Source organism: Pteronotus mesoamericanus, unplaced genomic scaffold (assembly GCF_021234165.1).
Source record: "Pteronotus mesoamericanus isolate MK-2021 breed Mesoamerican mustached bat unplaced genomic scaffold, CSHL_Meso_final scaffold_85, whole genome shotgun sequence".
Taxonomy (NCBI): Eukaryota; Metazoa; Chordata; class Mammalia; order Chiroptera; family Mormoopidae; genus Pteronotus; species Pteronotus mesoamericanus.
In genome coordinates, this window is record NW_026555329.1 from 11,597,658 (window position 1) to 11,612,429 (window position 14,772).

Sequence of the window (14,772 nt, forward strand, 5' to 3'; positions counted from 1 at the left end):
AAGTGTAAATACATTCCAATTTTTCTCTTAGGTTTTAATGAGATTGTAATGGGAAATGCAACGTGGTCATCCTAGTCCATTGTCATGTGCAGAAAAGAGAGATTAAGATATACTGAAGTCTTTACATGGCTAAGTAGGAGAATTCGCTAATCCCAAATATCAAAGAAAAACATGAGGCTCTAATTTGATAATGTTGAGTAACTGTATATTACACAGATATCATATAAGGCCTCCAGTCATTATACTATTTGTCCAATATTGGCCTCAACTAAATGGAAAATGAACCAGGGAAATATCTGTCCTAATGAATTACTTTTAAACACTTTCTTCACGGGAAGAAGCCTTGATGACCGAAATGAGTTTTGCCGCCACAGCAATATGTGAACATTTCTCCCTCCAAAATGTAGACCTTGACACTTCTTCTGGTATTTAAGGAAACAGAGAAAACTTTGACTTAGTGTCTTCCCCATTTCTAGAAAAATATATGGCTATTCCCTCCCTACTCCCATGGAAAAAATGGGTCAAAGAAATGAATCATCTTTTGCTTCAGTTATACCCATTTCTACTGTTCATTCCATAAAGTTACAAAACCATAATCAGCATACATATATATAAATGTTCAAAACAAAGGATCTATGGCCTCTGTATTTAGCTATATTTATATTGTTTCATGAATGTTAGAGACACTTACTAGGCAATAGCCTCTGAAAATTATTATATTTATTTTCATTCTGTCATGTACTATTATGTTGACATGTACTAGTATGTTGACATAATTTTCTTCCATAATGGGTTCATAAAAATAAATATTGTTAAAATGTGTTTTCAAAATTATTCTAGGTTTTTCTTAAATCTAAACTTTAGTGTACTACTTTATATAAGAATCATCATATTGGATAGTTTCATGATTAATGAGATCCTCTCTGACTTTTTATTAAATTTACCTATTTTAATGTATTAGCAAAACATATCAAAACTTGTTTCTAATACCTACCTTAGGTTTGCCTTGAGTTCTTTCTTACACTACAAATCATAAATCATGAAGTTATGGTTTTCTTTTTCTTTCATTGCTCAGATAGCTATAAGTTTTGTTTTAACAAAAATGCAAGAAGTGTATATATGTATATGTGTACATAAGGTCCTTAGAAGGATTAACAGAAATCTTTTAATGCTGGTTCCTTCCAGAAAAGGGAACCAAGTGGTTGGTGGAGATTAAAACTTTATTCTATATTTTTGTGTGTTTTGTTTGAATTTTGTGCTATGCATATTATAAATTTACATTGAAAGTACTCTAATTAAAGATTCCTGCCTATAATGTTTCTTTATATCTAGATAAAAGAGACATTTCCTTTTACAAGATTTAATTTTATTTTATTAAATATATAAATAAATGTAATGGAAATCATTTAACTTTATAGTAGATTTTAACATTTAATAATACATTTTGAATGTGCTGGAAATTAACATATTTATTATTGTACATAAACCATACTATTGAATCAACTAGCCTGTGCTTGTTTAATGTCATTTTATAAAGCATTCTTGTGTCAATAATCATATTGTAAAATAAGTTTTAAGTAAAAAAATGCTGCTTGGAAAATTCAGCATGTAGTGTACCCCTTCAGGATTTTCACAATTTAATAGCACATTAACAGCTTTAGGAAATTCACAAGGGAATAAAAGTTTAATGATGTTTAAGGCATTTTTGCTACACACTTATTCAGCAAAGAGGGAGAGAGAGAGACAAAAGGGCAATTCTCAAAAATTGGATAGCCTGCGTATAAGAATGCCAATGTTTAAGATCCTCCTTCATATTAGAAGCTAATGTAGTTTGTTTTCTATAATAATTTGAATTCTTCTTAATAATAAAGACATAGTATTCACATATATCTACTTAATTTTTATTATCATTTTCAGTACTAATTTATGACATTTCTCACCACCCAGTGTGTGGTTAGGTGTCATTTACAACCACATGTTCGTACACACTAATGAGTTTATAAAATGTAAAATTACATTTTAATGCAACTTGTAAATCTGAGGCATGAGTAAATCTTTATATAGTTTAAAGGGGATATTTCATTTGAAACAGTAATAACATAGAAAATGCCTTCAGATTGACACACATCACATGTTTCCAGTGTTTGTTCAGAGAATGTCAGGCGTACTATTGGCCAACGATATTTTAAGATAAGAATCGGCCCTAAAATTACATACATTACCAAGTTCATTAGACATATACATTTTGACCTAAACTTTTGAAAATTGAGTCTTCACTCAGAAACATTTAGATTACTCCCTAAACTATAATGAAGACTATTTAGGATATGAAAATATTCTAATACATTCCGGTGATGCCAGATATATTGCCTAAGCAGTTTCATACTTACAAACCTTTTCAGGTTTCAACATTGAGACAGGTGCAGCCATAGCACTCTTTTATATTTTCAAGAATTTGCAAATGGATTTTTTTTAAGTAGTCCTGATAACGGTGTTTCAGATCAGGTCTCCTGTCACAATAAATCATATGCCATTAATATTATCCTCCAGCATGCTCACCTTGAAATTCATTTATATTTTAAAGAACATGATGTTTCTAACATTATCTTAAGGAAATTAATTACCAAAATATATAGTTCTCTTCTCTGTGCTACTTATGACAGAAATTGAAAGAACTGGGAAAGATAATGATTTTTCCGGTGCTTAAGAGTGCTGGTTGAGAGGTTTATATGGTATTCTTTTCAAAATTTCTATGTAAATCTAAGTTAATTGTTAAAAAGAATTATGCTCTTTAACTTTCTAAACTTTTAGATATTCTTCAGACTGAATTTAAATAAGTATTTTTGTTCTTTTATATTCAAAACAAAATAATCATTAAAGTATCTTTTTTTTAAAAACACTTTACTACATAATATTGGTTTTTAAATTATTTATAAAATTTGACTATTAATATGTACCATTATACTTATACTCCTATAATACACATATATTATACTTTCCTGGTACTATTTAGGTAGAGGAATTTAATTCTTGCTTCAAAAATATTGATATTAATGATTGTATATCTATTAAAATATGTATCTGTTAAAATGATAAGTATAAAGGCTTATAATAATTGTGGGAAAATGTAACACTGTTCTTTTCCATGAGTAAAACCATGACCAAGACTTACAAGTAATGTAGAAAATAGAACTAGCTGTAAGAAAATTATTGGTGGTCTGTCAAAGATGTCTTAATATTGTGGTCATAGCTTGTTTTCAAGGAACCAGTTCAAATTCTTAATATACAACTCTAGCAAACACTGATGACCAACCAGCAATACCCCACAAAGACACTATTTCAAGTCTACATGAGTTATTTAAAAGTATCTGCTCTCTAACTCCCTGAATGAGACAACAATTCTTTTCTTAGTCCCCTACCCCCACCGTGGTTCAGAGGTATATATGCGCTCACTTCTGTGCTTATTTCTGTGTTTTATGAGGAACTATACAGCTGAAAAACTGAAATTGGTGTGGTAATTTAAATAAGGCAATTTAACTCAAAATGAACATAGTATGGTATCAATTACATTAGAGGGCCTTGCTTCTCCAATGTGTGAAAAGAAGAAATAAAACAAGGTTGATATAGTATACTGATCATTTGATATCATTATATTAAAAAATCCTAATTTTAAAAGAACCAATGCTTTCCAAATTACCCAAGAAATTAATAGCACACATTAATTGAGAAAATGTCCTGTGCTTTAAAATTACACTCCTTCTGTGGAGGTATTCTCAGTCTTCTGACAGGAGGCTTTGTGAGTTCATGTAATGAGGCCCTGTCTGGCATTTTAGTACCTACACAGTACATGGAACATAATTAACACTCAATAGATATCTACTAAATTTATTCACTAAATTATTTATTATTGAGTGGTTTATTTGTCTTTCAGTCAAGCTCCTGAAGTTTGGATAAAATACTGCTTATCAGCTATTGGTTTGGTCAATTATTTACCCTGCAGATATTTAATACAGAGCCCCTTTTATATGGTGGGCATCTACCTTGAACTGAATCTTTTGAAACCCCAAGGCATTTGAGGAAAATTTGGGCTTATACAGAAAACTTAAATAGTGGTAGGTTTTGTAGAAAAATATAAGTTAAGAGAAAAGTCTATGTTGTAACATACATAGTGAAGGATAGTTTCTGGGGCTCTCAATTTAAGGTGACCATTGAACTCTATAGGATGTATGTTGAAGTAAGGGTCACTTACATATTGTCTGTGTTAGCAGAAGAAGAAACACTTATTTCTAGTTTCTGTTTGCAAGATACTTACATTTTATTAGTATCATTCCATGCAAATCTTCTAAATACTATTTTCCTCCTTGATTTTGCCTTTCTCTTCCTAGGATTTGTGTTTTTGCTTTACATGAATTTGCATGTGTGTTTTATGCAAAAATGTTATACACACAGAAACATATACACACACATGCACACGCTCATCCCCTAGGATACCAAATAAAGGAACAAGATTTATGAAGTAACAGTAGTTAATTCAGAGATTTCCACAAAATCGTATCTGATTAATCCAAGGTAGAGTATTTTCCCATAAAGAAGAGTAATAAACTGTAACAGAGCATTTTAAGAAAAAAATTTTACTCATTATTACAGATTCTGTGCCTATATGAAGATTTTTAATGAATGTTTGTCAAATTAAATCACTACAATGAATTATTTCTTGTTCATTAAATGCTGAGTGCAAATATATATGTACAATTTACATTATATATAAATTTATATGATTTTAACTAATTCAAATAAATGATTAATTTTAAGGGAAAAACCAAAGATAAGCTTAGCCAGCAGTAAAAACTACTGTTTCTAAGAATCCCATCCCTAATTTACCAAGTGTTTTTGTGTTAAAAACATTGAGGCTCCTGTTTCCTCTGAGTTCACGCCTCTCCCTTGAGCAGCATGGCTCTCCATAACAAGAACCAGCTGTGCTCTGGGGACTGGAGGGATCCACTAAACTAATTAGACAATGGACAGCTGACTTTGGGGAATGAGTCTGTGACATTGATCAGTGTCAATGACAAACATTTTTTTTCTCTTCATGTTCAGACATAATCCATAGGCTAGAATTTGAAATTGATTATCTTTGGTGGTTATGTTTTAAAATAAAGTTATGCCATAGAAGTTCGTTAATTTGACATAAAGTTTACATACCTAATTTGTAATATCTAGGTGTTTTAGAATTCATACTATCAATAATATAACAAAAGTATTTTTGTCCTTCTAGAAAAAAATCAATCGATTATTGGTAGAAATTTTCCCTGGGAACAATTTTGAGGACCTTTGTTATATCTCTTCATTATACGACATATTAAGTATCAATTTAGTCTATCTTGAGCTCTTCCCAAAGAGGTTAATCACCTCATTATAAGGTAATTTTACCTAGAAGGTAATCCCCTAGCATGGCTAATTGGAATTAATTAGATGCTCTCCACTGCTGCTTGCTCCACGCAAGCAGTAGTTGCTAATGCCTTCCTTTATATGCCTGTGTTGAACACTATTTTCTTACTGAACATAATAAAATCTAAAATATTAACCTTAAATGGATGATTTATTTTTTTAAAGGAAGAAGGGCTCCCTCAGAATCATTTTTCTTTAAAGAGAAAAAAATAATATTCTCACATATGCAACACTTTCAAGTTTGTATTTTGTTCTGTGTTTTTCCATGATAAATGTTCTCACAACACTGGGGATTTTGCTAAAGTCACCCTCATCCTACTATATATATGTTAATAAGAACCAGCTCTAAAATATGATGAAAATATTTTTAATAGGTACAATTTTTGAGGAGAGTTAGAAATTACAAAATCTTGACTTATATGAATTTTATTCTTATTTTTCAGAAGTTTCCTCCCCACTGAAGATTCTAGCAAAAAAAAAAAAAAATACCAGAGATGCTATAATCTTATGGTCTTTATACGATTTTATTTAGGAAATACTTACAAGGCATCAAAATTTGCTAAGATTTGCCAAGATATCCCAGGTACAAACTTTTAGTCACCATAGGGTTAAGGGTTCAATTTCCTCTCCTTTCTAAAAACACTGTCCCTATATTTTCTAAGCCCTCACTAACAGTTTCCTTGGGTTTGTTAGTGTCCTTCTGTCCCTTCCAGGTTCTATCTACCCCTCAGTTTCAAAGCAAACATCACGTAATTTCTTGGTTTTGGTATAGCAACACTCCATGTCCACATATCTCTCCCATATACTTTTACTACATTACAAACTACTTGAAAGCTTGGCAGTATAAAACAGTCATTTTAATATGCGCATAGCTTCTGTAGGTCAGCAGTTCAAATTGGGCAAGGCAGGGATGGCTTGTCTCTGCTTCCTTTCAACTGGAAAGACTCAGTGGTTGGAAGTGATTGACTTCTAAGAGATGGAATCACCTGGAGGCATGGTGGCTCTCACTTCTGGCGTTGGATGCTGGTTGTTGGTTGAGACCTAACTTGGAGCACTGTATTTGTCAAGGTTCTTTAGAGAAACTGAACCAGTTCGGCTCATGTTGGAATGGGTAATCTTCCTTGAGCTCAAGTCAAATGCTAATCTCATTCAAAAACACTCTCAAAGACATACCCAGAAATAATGTTTAATCTGGGCACCCTGTAGCCCCTCACCTTGTCACATAAAAATTACCATCACAAGCATATGCACATGGTTTCTCCACATGACCTGGGCTTTCTCACAGTGCGCTGGCCTAGGATAACCAGTTATTGACATGGCAGCTGAATCCTCCAAAAGTGAATGTCCCAAGAAAACAGTGGCAAACTACGTGGCCTTCTTTTTACTTAGTCTTGAAAGTTGCGTAGTTTCATGCTTACTGTGCTATTATTGATTGAAGTGGTCAAAAGCGCACTCAGATTCAAAGGCAGGAGACATGGATAGTAGCTTTCAATCGGAGGAGTTTCAACAATGAATAATGCCAGGTTCTTGGTTTAAAGGAACTTAGAGTTTAATAGAAGTAATATCACAACCTACAATTATAGTAAAGGCTACTATTTACTTAGAAATGACTCTTTCAAGTAGTTAAGTTTTGTTTTTTTTTAAATCACACAATGTTGGTTTTTGTTTTGTTTTTTTTTAATTCTCAAAGTAAGAACACTCGGAAACTATTGTTATTTTCCTTTTACAGAGGTGGACACTGTCCACAGAACAATTCGTAGCAGCAGAACTGAAGCTCATGCTTTTAAGATATGTGTGTGTGTATACTCAGAAACAAACCCTGTTTCTACAATGTCACCTGTCTCTCCACGTTCTGCTCCTCTTCCCATGGCACTTACTCTCTTTGAGTTCCTGAATTATAGCTTCTGTTGGAATTTCCAATTGCCTTCTTTTTACTTCATTTTCTGGGTCCTCTACATCTGGTAATATTAAAATGATCTTAATGCTGATTGTGTTTCACTGACACCAGCTATTGCTAATCACTGACACTGATCATGAGAACAATACTGGTCACCCATATATTCACCATGCTAGACCTGAGAATAAGGGTGCCTGCAATATCCTGAGAATTGGTAAGGGTGACAAATCGCATGTAGTGTTTTATATATGGCTTTCTTTAGATAGAGTGTATAAATAACATGAAATATGGCTTCGTCTCTTATAGAAAGTGACCTTTACAAACCAACTCTGAGTAAATTTTCTATACTTGCCCATTGTTCATTCACTCTGTTATGGAAACCAATCCAATCTAGATTCTCTTTCTGTTTAAGTGCAAGAGATCTCATTAATGTCACAAAATATTTCTGAGTGACTAAATTACACATAATTATGTATATTATATATACTGTGTGTATGAAAACACGTATTATACATATTTTGTATATAATGATTTTTTTTACTTTTACAGAAATTGAATTTGTCCATTACTCTTTCTAAAGCTTGCCTCGGTCCATTAAACACACCATATTAACTGCTCATACTAAATTTTGAGTTTTATTTATTGTTTTATCTTCTGTCTAACAGTTATCATAAGTAGTTAGCTAGATGTTAATAAAAAGAGCAAAGAGAATTAGGCATTGAGTTTAATAAACTGAGAAGCATAAGCCTGCTTGCCTAGCCAGGAAGCTGTGGGATTTACACACTCATTCACACACTCCAGGGGACTACAACTGAGGAGGCTTAATCCTAAAAGCACAGGAAATCTCCCCGGGAACACTGTTTGCCCTCCAGTACAGGATTGTTGGGGAGCAATGATGGGGGAGATGCTTGACCCCAGAGACCTGCCAATCTAAGTAGAGGGTGTGGACCCATTAAAAGCTCACAAAACCTTGAGAAGTTGCTTGGTTATTTTGAAAAGGCTTCTGGTTACAACCCCAGGAGTGCAAAGAAGAGCTTTCTCTCTTCCTTGGTCATCCACATTCACTTCGTTTGTTCATTCAGGAACACGTGCTCACTGGGTCCAGCAGCCAATCAGTGTCCTCAGCAGACTGCATGGGCTACAAAGGACTAAGCTTTAATATGAAACAGAAACTTGCTGTGGACACAGTTGGACTTTTTACATTGCAGGGCGGATGGAGATTGGACATTGGAAACTCAGAGACAGTTTTCCACCTGAATAAACCTTACAACAACTCCACTCCTACCTTAAGGGTCTGTGAAATGCTTTTTTCATGATCCCATAAAAGAGCCTGATTTCCACTGGCAGCATAATCAAGCCATAATTGTTAGCAGTTCTCAGTTTTCTGAGATACACTTTTTCCTCAGTTTATACTCTCTTCTCTAATCTCTTGAAAGTTCTTTGATAGTGGCCTTTTTAAAATGCTAATTTACCTTCTTTTATCAAACCCATTCGTTTCTCAAGTCCTTAATAATTTATAAGGCCCTCCATGATCTGGTTCCTGGCATGACTTTTGACTTTTTATTCTTCGTCCTCTGCCGTTTCTGCCCTTTGCTCCCTTTTAGTTTGGCTGTTGCTATTCATTAGACTGACAGCCTGAGGACAGTCCTCCCTTGTTCCACCAAACTAGGTTAAGCTCCCAAATCCCCCTGTATTGCCTTTTGGAAAAAAATTTAGAGGATTAATAATTTGAAATATTGCTTGATGTGTTTTTAATTCCTTGATCCATTTTAACTATCTAGCCCTTCCCCTTTTCTAACTATACTTTCATGCAGGAAGGAATAAATCACAATTTTCAGTAACTGAATTGTCAGGGACTTGAAACTGATTTTAGAGAGAAAAGTTTGAGAGTAGATTTAAAAATTTTATAATTCTGTCTTGTGAATATCAAAAGTAGAGGCCTGAAGGGCTCAGGGTTTGAGATTTATATTATGATCATGATTCGATATTACAGTATATAAAGGGATCTGAAGTGATTTAAATATGTTTATTTAAAATGTGTGTATTTTTATTCATAATCTTTAATTTTTAAAATTTAGTGTAGTTGGTATATGGCATTATATTAGTTATATTACTTTCAGGTAATATACTGTATAGTGACTTGACATTGTTATATTTTACGCTGTGCTCACCCCACTGATTCTGGTAATCCTCTGCCACCTTGTAAACGTCCACAGTATTATTGACTATATTCCCCTTCATCTTCTGCACCCATCCCTCCGCCCCCTTCCCCTCTGGCAACCTTCCCTTTGGTCCCTGTTTCTATAAGTTTGTTTTTGTTTTTTTGGTTATTTATTTTTTCTTTATGATTCCACATATAAGTAAAAGCATATGGTATTTGCATTTTTTATGCCACCTCGAAGGAATATGGCAATGAAGAGTTAAGTGCTTAGTCAAGAAATTTATGTTGGAATTGGTGGGGCACAGGAGAGAATGACAAAAAAATTAGGCCATGTAAACATTAAAAATAAAGATCTTACTGATTGCTATTTTCAGTGTTTTTTCCGGTGCTGCTATTTCTTAATTTTTTAAAATTATGATTATGATTTTCTCAGACTTCCAAATTTTTAGCTTTATTTTTTTAATCCAGGCTTTATTATATATCAGACCTAACAAATTTGTGAAATTATTTATGGTGAACAAAGGCTATATTCGGTTATACAAACACATTTATTTGGCTTTTATTAAAGGCACAGGTTTGAAGCCAGGTGTTAATTTTGTTTAAAAGAGCTTTTTTTTTTTTTTCCAAAATTTGATTGATGCTTTTATTTCCAACTATTTTTTCTTGTGGTAAACAATATTTAACAAAACAGCGTACTGCTCTATTTTTATGTGCACACTTCATGGCATTAGTTACATTTGTATTGTTGTGCAAACCACTTTCACCATCCATCTCCAGAACATTTTTCCTTCCCAAACTAAATCTCTGTGCCCACTAAATAATATCTTCTCTTTCTCCATACCCCTCCTCCCAGCCCCTGGCAAAGACCTTTCCACCTTTGGTTTCCATGAATTTGACTACTCTGTGTGCCTCATAGAAATAGAATCATACAATATTTGCCCTTTGGTGACTGGCTTCTCTCACCTAGCCTGGTGTCTTCAGGATTACTCCGTATTGTAGCATGTGTCAGAAATTCCTTCCTTTTAAGTGTGGTATATACATTAAATATTCCATTATATGTATATGTACATAGCACATTTTGTTTTTTCTTTCAGCTGTTAATGGACATTTGGGTTGTTTTAACCTTTTGGTTATTGTGCATAATGCTGCTATGAATGTTGGTATACATATAACTCTCCAAGACCTAAGCTAGTTTTTAAAGGTACTTTTATACTTACTGAAAATGAGCATTAAAAGGATTTAAGAACTACATTAGAACAATTTTATTCTATAAAAGATATTAGATGAGGCCTAGTATACCTGTGTCTTCAAATAATCATGTAAATGTGTATTCTCTGAATTTCATTTTTCCCCTAATATCCTCTCTTCTCACCCTCTTAGCTTTTGGTCTAAAACAGAAAGAAATATTTGGTCAACACTGATTTTTCTTTATAGTGTATGAGTCTCTATAATTTATTTTAGCACATGAGCCTCCATATTTTATTTTAGTGTTTGTTTGACTTGCTGTGTTACATCTCTTTAAAAATTTTTTAAACTAGGTTTCTCCTTTGCACTTTTCTGTAAATCTTTCTAAATGCTGATAGGAAACCGAGTATAAATATTTAAAGAGCTTTGTAACTGATCACCAATTAGGAAATTTACCCTATACCTGAAATGTTTTATGTATATATATTAAATATATATAATCTTAGGCAACTATTGACTCAAAGGAAATTAATCACCCCTCATTTTATGGCCTAATGTTTTCATATTATAAAACTACTCACATGTCATTTATTCAGTAAAGAATTAAACATTTACACATTTATATTGTTTCATTATGAGAACCAAGTGATTAGGAATAGATTTTGGGGAAAAAAAGAGCCTCCACAATTTTAACACAAACACCCTTAACATTATATCATATTTCTTTACCATTATTTTTAATGTGTGCCACGAGAAATATTTATTAAAAGCCTGTAATATAAAAGTGCTTGGAAACTAAGCAAGGTTAATAATTAAATATCCTCCCTGCCCTTGAGAAGCTTGCAGGTCAGTGGGAAAGACCAACCAAAATAAAATGTGGTAAAGACTATCGCTGAAGTTAAGTGCAAAATTGAGTGCAGAGTACCGCCAGGAGGAAGTGTCTGTGTTTGTCTGAGGTAAGGAGAGAAGTCATCCCCCGAGAGGTATTCTCTTACCCGTGTCGACTGCTCACAATCTCTCGTCCTCAAGTTCCTGCCCTGAAAGTTAGTCCACACTTCCACTCACTTAACAGCTTAGTGGAACAGACACCCTGAAAGACAAAAGCCCAGGAAAACGTGGTGTCCTACTGGGGGGAGGAGGCCATGTGTTCATTTGGGATCCTCTGGTACATGGAGAAAGGAAAATGCACAATAGGGTTCAGGCAGCAGTGTCTGTGAAAATCTTTGCATATTGTGAAAATGAGTTAGGCTTTTCATAGACTTTTTAAGTTTTCTTTAATCATTTTCTCAGCTTTTGGAAGTAGCTTACACCTAAATTTCTATGGTCCTCATGTTCTATTGCACCTATTTAATGATGTAAAAAATACTTACATATACTATACGAAAAACCTGATATATAATAAAACCCATTAGCGCAATCAATCAATGCCACGTTTATCTGCTTTGTAAGTTTAAATCTTTACGTTCATTTACCTCTAAGCAGGGCACATGCTGTTTATGCCACCCTTCTAATTTACTGATATGTTTACTAATCATTGCTATGACATAATTTGTTTCTTTTTACACATAGACATATTCAGGTATTTACATGTATTTTTTATATATTTATTCTTATCTATCACTTTTTTTTGTAATTTTTAAGGCATATTTAGTTAAAAAGGTCATTTGGAATTTTGATAATACCTTCTATGGTACAGAAACATTCATGTGGTATGATGCATGTAATCTATGAGTTTTTGAATATGAAATTCATTTATATTCATACTAAATTACTTAAATGTTATTGGGTTTGTTTGTTTTTTTTTTTACATTTTAAAGTGGGTGTTTTAGCCTGTTTTGTATTTACCTAATGGTATAAATCATATTTAAATATGTCTAAATTAACTGAAACTTATTATGTGAAAGAAACAATGCAAAGTCTAATGAAAAGTTTCTGTTGCAGTCTTTATATCTATTAACCTTATCATTCTTTATTAGAAAAAAAAGACATGGGTTATCATGCAAAATAATTGCACAAGTTAGTAGCCATCTTATTTTCATGGTGAATTCTTCGCATCCAGTACTATAACAAAGGTTATCACTAATATTTCTTAAAGGTTGGACTATTCCGGAAACTCTGCCAAATGATTTTCCTAGATTATTTTATATAACCCATACACAACCCTAGGAGATTGCTGCTGTCATTATTCTCACTTTATATATTTCATATAGCTGAGTTAGAATTATAAATAATTTGCCCTAATTTACATGTTAAGCAAGATACTAACCATTTTGTCAAGATAAAATTCATTTAATACGCATTTCCTAACCAGATATTTTTATTGTTAAGAATAGAAGCTGAATCTGATACCATTCTAGCCTCTTAGAGTTTATGGCTTATTTGGGGAAAGATACACACAAGCATACAGTACTGTGATATGAATGCAGAAATCAAAGTATCATAAATATGAATAAAAATGAAAACATTCTGTGGTAGTGCATAGTAGTGGTGCTAGGGAGGCTTTCTAGAAAACATATTCTAATATGGTTTTACAGTATGAATAGGCACTTTACAAGTGGACTAAGTAGTCAAAGAAGAAATGTCACGTGTTAAGGTACAGTAACATAAAAGTATCGATGTGTGATAGGGAGGATAGATAGTTCCAGGTAGATAGATAGTTTGGAATGTGAGGAACATGAGATTGAAGGGGGTTTGTTCATCCTACTCAGATCGCAGAGAACTCGGTTGTCCCGCTGAAAACTTGGACTTTATCCTTTAGGTAATATGAAACAATCAAAGGGCTTTAAACAAAGACATAAGACTAAGGAAATGAACTTTTAGAAGAAAACATTGTTTTGCCATTACCTAACGTGTTCATTGATACGGATATGAACATGGGTGTGAAGGAAGTGGTGCGTGAACAGGTGAATAAAGGCAGAATGGAAGCAAGCTAACCAAGAGGTGAGTGTAGAAAGACGAGCTGGCGTGTGGGACAAAGAGTGTTAATCTGATTCTTAGCATATTGACTGTGAGGAATCTGTGGGATATCCATGTCAATTTCACAGACATGTACTGGCCTGGAATTAGGTAGGATGTCTGGGATGGAGCTGAGGAGCCATTACAATAAAGGAGCCATTCTTGCGTCATTGTCTGTGAACTGGAGTATTGGTAAAATCCTGAGTAGTGATAACTGATGATTTGGTTTGGGTAATTTGAGCTGTATTATAATATAGTAAATTATAGCTATGAGTTTTGAGGAGACTGACTTAAAATCATTGATGAGTTATATTTTTATAATTATACTAATAAGTAATTGTGTTATTATTAATGGGTAATTTTGTCAGGCACTTATTTTAATTGTTTTGGTTTTTATTTACATTATTTTATCAACAGCATTTATTATTTAGCCATAACTTCTTAAATTGTTTTCTTTTTAGTTTTTAAGATAAGCAACTTAAGATTATAACTTTACTGTGACTTTTACAAAAATCAATTTGTTAGAATGCCTAGAATTCAGTTAAAAATACCAATTCTTATATAAAGAAGGAAAGAAACTGTGGGGTATCCAGGCAAGGACTGAAAAGATTCGACAGTACTTTAAAGTAAAAGAGTTTAGCCAGCAGAGGGCGCTGGCTCACATGCACTCAGTCATTGCATCAGTCCTTGTGCTCAAGAAAACAAGAGCCCTTTCTTAATAAGCACACTGGCAAAGTGATATTTTTGCCAAATGTTGTCTTAATGCCAGAACCTAGATATTTATATCAGTGGTCCTTCTCTTGTGGAAGTATGTATCTCTTATAGTGAAGTATAATCTGAGCTATATTTGAATGCCAGCCAGCAGACTTGAGAATCTATTATAAAATGCCAAAATTTAATCAGAAGGTCAAAGGCCATCTGCATGCCTTACTCCTGATGACTAATTTGATTGTATTTGATAACAAGACTAGTTTTAATCTGATGTGCAAGGGACTTTACTTCAGTCAAACTGAAAGTGTTGACACTTTCTTAATTGTAGTATTACTAGCTAAATAAATACCAAAATTTCTTAAACTTTCTAATGGAAACTGAGGGCATTTTAAGAAGAAATTCTTATTTTTATACA

The 14,772-nt window shown here is 33.2% G+C and overlaps 1 protein-coding gene across 6 annotated transcripts in view; it reads left to right on the plus strand.

Moving 5' to 3' along the window:
- The window catches only part of DGKB (diacylglycerol kinase beta), a 538,418-nt gene that overhangs the window by 274,407 nt on the left and 249,239 nt on the right, over positions 1-14,772 (plus strand). The gene's annotated exons all lie outside the window — the stretch shown is intronic.